Source organism: Gigantopelta aegis, chromosome 13, assembly GCF_016097555.1.
Source record: "Gigantopelta aegis isolate Gae_Host chromosome 13, Gae_host_genome, whole genome shotgun sequence".
Lineage (NCBI taxonomy): Eukaryota > Metazoa > Mollusca > Gastropoda > Neomphalida > Peltospiridae > Gigantopelta > Gigantopelta aegis.
This window is the reverse complement of record NC_054711.1, coordinates 30,533,554-30,539,980: the sequence shown is the minus strand read 5'-3', so window position 1 is coordinate 30,539,980 and position 6,427 is coordinate 30,533,554.

The following is a 6,427-nucleotide window of genomic DNA, read 5'->3' as shown; positions in this document are numbered from 1 at the left end:
GCACTGAGAAGTTGAGAACATTGATGTTGTGAAAATTATATTGGTGTTGGTATTACCCCATCCCATTTTTCGATCTTCATCTCTCCCCCTTTTATTTACCCTCGATATAATACCGTATCGTTGTTCAGCTGCGATATTTTTTAATAAATAAATAGTTTTAACACACTTACCGTTTTTCTGAAGACTCTGGGTTTTTTTTTAAAGACTTGGTTTCAAAGGATGCGTTGACAATTCTTTTCCTCGATATTTATTTTCCCCACAGCAACAATTAATATAGATCTCGTTTGTATTAGTGTTCGGCAAGCGAATGAAATTAAGTCCCAAAATACCCCTTTTTTATACGCTGAGAGGGTAGGCCCAAGGTCTTATCAAGGACACTAACATTGTTCAGGGTCACACACCTCTCAGGTATGCCACTTCCCTCTAAGTCGGTCATGATGAGTCATACACCAAGTATGCCATACACACCCCAAGGTCAGACTGACGTCACACCTATGAATCACACCAAGGTCAAGGTCACGGAAAGTAGGCCATGGCCCTCAACAGGCCCCCATACTACTGCTGTTGAAAAAAGACAAATTGTTGAGTACTCTAAGATAAATTCAACTAAAAGTCAACAAGATATAGCCAATCACTTTTCAGCGCTGTGACGGCATTCGTTTTGTGAAACATGCTTGGGATATCGTCAGTGCCACCACCATCAAAAATTGTTGGATTCACACAGGGGTCGTTCCTCGGGACCCTCATTTCCGACTTGCACCAAGCACCAGCCAATGAAATGACAGCGTTGCGAGATCTGGTTGGTGACGTCATGGGCCGGCTTCAATCGACGAACAGCTGAGAATGGATGTTGTTGAGTTTGTCAACATTGACAACGAAGCAGACATTTGCTAATATCAGCGACGAGCAGATTCTTGAAAGTGTTAAACAGATTCACGACGAAACGACTGATGACCAGGAAGAAGTCCGACGCTGAACCGGAGCCCATATATGTCATAGTCTTGACATTCAGCAATTTACAAAAAAATTAAGTTTGGTAGTAAATCCAAGGCACCCTCACTATACCGCCAACTCGATATAACGCCAGAATTATTTTGGAACATTGGTTGGCGTTAAATCGAGGTTATACTGGATATATATAAGAATTGCTTCTCATTTTTTTGGAATTTATCGATGTATAAGAGTCACAAATGGTATAAAATCGCGTAGCGTAGCGAAGCGATTTTATACTACATTTGTGACATTTATACATTGATAAATTCCTAAAAAATTAGAAACAATTCTTATAATTACAAACAGTACAAGAAGTGTACCTTAAAACACTCAAAAATTATTTCTTTCATTCTTACCGTCAACCATGTTCTGTAAATAAGCGTAGGAATACATGTATACATACTATTGGATGTTTTGGGTGTTTTTTTTAACAGAATAAAAACAAATAAAAAATATATTGTAATTTATCTCATCCAGTTTCCCTTATTTTTTTAATCGAGAAAACAGGTCACTTCCTTGTTCTATTTTTAAAATGATCACCGAACTGGGTCATTGGGCTTCACGCCCATCCTGATAAAAATAGTTCCAATCGATCTTGGTCTTCCGTGATGACGTATTTTTATGAGGTTTATGGAAGGATAACGCTTGGTTGTTTAGTGACGTCAGCCAATCAGAATACAGTAAATCGTATAAATTCGGAAAATTTGTAATTATATATATATATATATATATATATATATATATATATATATATATATATATATATATATATATATATATACAATATAACAGCATCAAGATGACAAGGTTTTAAAAACACAATTCATAAACTGTAAATAATGAAAGTCTTAGGAGGAACAGAAATGTTTGTTCATAATAGTTATAAATCTACACAAGTTTCTAAGGGTGCCTATATTTTTAAAATTAAAAAACTGCTTAAATTTGTTTTACATTTGGTCAGCTTTCAAATTTCACTTCTGATCCCAATCGTCCTTCAAGATGTTTGGTGGTCATAAAACCTACTGTAATACTGAACTACCGGTTGTAATGTTTGCCCAATTAATTCACTATTATCATATAACCATTCACCACAGCTAATATACCTTACAATTTTGGCAATTGTAAATTATTATCTTCTGCAAATTTTGTACACATAAATAAGTACTGAAATTCATCACCAACATCATCAGCAATGCAATGCTATGCCTAGCTAAATTAACTGAGGAGAAGGGGGCAATTAATATAAACCAGGAGGCAATAGGTAATAGTATTCCCTATCTAGACCCCCCACCAAAAAACAATTAAAAAAAATTAAAAAAAAGAAATTAAAAATAAAATTACACTTAAACTATACAAAATTATATTAAAAAAACATTTCTAGAGTGAACTGACCATTCTAACCACATCCAACCCCATCCCTCTCCGCCCGCCAAGTAGTGCCATGCAAGCACACGTAAACACACACACACACACACACACACACACACACACACACACACACGCAGACACAGACACAGAGGCACATACACGCACACATATACACATACGCACACACACGCACACACGTACACATACGCACACACGCACACACACAAACACGCACACACATACACACACGAACACACTGACACAGACGCACACACAGACGCACACATATACACAGACGCACACACTTGCACACACAGACACAGACGCACACACACGCACACACAGGCACATACGCACATACAAACACACTCGCACACAGAAACACACACGCACACGCACATACACGCAAACACATACACAAACGCACACACTATAACCGTTGTTTTTTTGTTTTTTTTGTCATGCGCTATATATATATAAAGGCAAATATATGGCTTGTACACCTCACCCCGCTAGAGATTGTTGCTTCACTCCAAATATCGGCCCCTGCATACACAATCCAGTTTAACAAATGCGGTCAAACACGAACACCAAACTTTGTATGGTTAATGAGCAAGATGGCGGCCATCTTGGATTTTAAAACAAGTCAGTCCCAATCACATGTAATAGTCCTGTGAACACAGATGTGTTCCGACTTATTTATAATGTAATGAAAAGCATGTTTTAACATAGAAAAAAATAATTAAATAAGGATATGGGACTACGACAGAACAGTGTTTTTCGCCTATTTAGCTAAAGGTTACCTTTAAATGAACGGACGCTGGAACGACGCAGACGGTACGGCCTGTACAGCTATGGCCGGTACCATGTTTTCAAAGAGGTACGGCATGGCCATACCACTTTTGTTTTAGTGTGTGTGTATGTGTTATATTTGTTGTATCTGTGAAAATGTCCTTTACATGTGAATTTGAAAGGAGTCTGGCAACCTCGAGCCGTACTATTATTTTTGAAGTCATTATTTTTGTCCATTGAAATAAGATAAAGTGAGGCTTTTACTATTTGACAGGGGATTAACGTGCGCTTCAAACGATACCAAATTTAATTTGGATATATTTAATTCAGTGATTACCAGGGCTGAGTTAAGTCAAACCGAGCGCGACTGGTTTATGTGTTTCACTGTACACCAAAATGAATACGTCGGGAACCAATCAAACAGTTCGCGAACGTTAGCGAGACGTTAACTGGCTGATTAAATCGACCACAGTACTATACAATTTAATAAGCCTTGCAGGGTTCAAGGCCACTAGGTTCTCCACGAGTACTCGAGTACTCGGACACGGGTCCAGTCTAGCAAGACTCGAGTCCGTTCACAGGACTCGAGTACCCGTACAAGGTGGAATACAATGAGCAACTATGATAAAATGGACAACGTAGGAAAATAAAAAGAAAGAAAGAAATGTTTCATTTAACGACGCACTCAACACAATTTATTTACGGTTATATGGCGTCAGACATATGATTAAGGACCACACATATTTTGAGAGGAAACCCACTGTCGCCACTACATGGGCTACTCTTTCCGATTAGCAGCAAGGGATCTTTTATTTGCGCTTCCCACAGGCAGGATAGCACAAACCATGGCCTTTGTTGAACCAGTTATGGATCACTGGTAGGTGCAAGTGCTTCACACCTACCCATTGAGCCTTGCGAAGCACTCACTCAGGGTTTGGAGTCGGTATGTGGATTAAAAATCCCATGCCTCGACTAGTATCCGAACCCAGTACCTACCAGCCTGTAGACCGATGACCGAAACACGACGCCACTGAGGCCGGTACGTATAAAAAAAAATTCAGCAGTAGATAATCAACGACATAAGTTACACAATAATTACATGATCATGCGCTAGTTTCTCTTTTTAAACTGGCTGTCTGTCCGTCAAAACACTTCTACGATACAATGGCATGACTTGACATTCCATGTTCAGCGTTGGAATTAAGATGCATAATGCTAGTATTTTACTTTATTCCTTAATCTCATCATCTTCTAGTGTAAGTGTCGGGTACTCGGGTCCGGGTCGAGTTTGACCTTCGAATACTTTGGACTCGTGGAGGCCCTAAAGACCACTATACCGACTTTTTTCACTAATCCACAATTCCTCGTACATTCTCCATTACTTAATATTGTCTGTGCGAGTTGATTTTGTTGTGTGGACCAATCCTCTTGTCTCGTAGTATACAAGTAGTTGTTGTTCAAAGATACTGCATGGGGGCGCTCTCTTTCAATAGCGCATCACCAGCAAATCAATCGATGATATTTGCAAAATGATAGTTATTAACTCAACAAAAAATTAGTTAGTCTATTATTTGTAACGGCGATAGATTGTAGTATTAATTTATATAATTATATTGATCGATTGAAATAAAGCGTGTAGACATCCAACAAAAGGGACGGGGTGTGAGAGAGAGAGAGAGAGAGAGAGAGAGAGAGAGAGAGAGAGAGAGAGAGAGAGAGAGAGAGAGAGAGAGAGAGAGAGAGAGATGATTTGGTCATTTTCTAAGATAGATACTAACTTTTTTGTATAAAAAATTGATCTAATATATACCAAATACCTTTTATAAAACTCGGCGTTCGATAAAAAAAACCCCCACATTCTAGGCCATACGACCTTTACATGAAAATACGGGAGATAACTCTCATGTCTTATGCATTCGGCAACTATCGCTTAGCAAATAAACTGACAAAGTTACTTCATGTTCGATACCATTGAATACATCATAGATATTCCGAAAAGTCGGTAACCAATTCATTATTTGACTAAATCGTATTTCTTCGTAAAGAATACTTTAATCATTAAAGGGGCACTTACGACTACCGTAAGGTTGCTTTGTGGAACGGCTGTAAAGTTTACGGTGCCAGTTGTAAAATTCACCGCAAGTCACTACAATTAACCCCAGCTACAATTCTTTCGTAGAACGGGACCCTGGTCGGGCTGCAAATGCTCTCTTGTACTTGCTAGCGCGGGCGGTCCCTCCTCCCACCGTACCCCATACCTTTTCTCTCCTCGACACCTGCGCCAATGACAGGCGTGCGCTACAACAGCTTGCTCTGCATGTGCACGTTAAAGGTTTGTTTTCTTTAACGACACCACTAGAGCACATTGATTTATTAGTCATCGGCTACTGGATGTCAAACATTTGATCATTCTGAGAGGAAACCAGCTACATTTTTTTCCATTAGCAGTAAGAGATCTTTTATATCCACAATTACATGTGGATCTAACACCAGCCAGTTGGAGCTCATGTCCACCAATCAAAACCTTACTTGCAGAATCCTGCCAGTGATTTAAAAATAATTTGAAAACATTCCGAATTATCCTGAGGGTATACGACATGTTTCGTGTGAATTACGAATGCCTTAAAACATGTTTTTTTTTATAAATAAATAAATAATTTTTAATGTATAATTGAAGTCTGATAACCCACCCCGTACGTATTGGTATGGTTCGCTGTACTGCGGCCACTAAAATAGACTCGCCCGATATTTTTAGAATTTGTATGCTCCCAAATAACGTTATAAAAGGCGAAGTGTGATTGGTCAATATTTAAATTATTATTTACAGACGAAATGTTACCTGGACATTGGGGACTACGCAGTGTTGTTAGTTTTAAATCACTGGCAGGATTCCTCAAGTAAGGTTTTGATTGGTGGACATGAGCTCCAACTGGCTGGTGTTAGATCCACATGTAATTGTGGAGCTAATTTTAATTAGATTGTGCACTGACTCGAGCGAGAAATAGCCCAATGGGCTCACTGACGGGGATCGATCCCAAACCGACCGCGCATCAAGCGAGCGCTTTACCACTGCGCTACGTCTCGCTCCCTAAGATGGAGAACACACGCACTCGAAAGTGTGGATTCAGATATATATATACAGTCAAACCTGTCCTAGCGGCCACCTGTAATCAGCGGTCACCTGCCTTAAGCGGCCACTTTCCCCAAAAACAATTTATGATGTAAATGCACCTGTAATAAGCGGACACCCGTCTAACGCGGCCAACGGCCACCT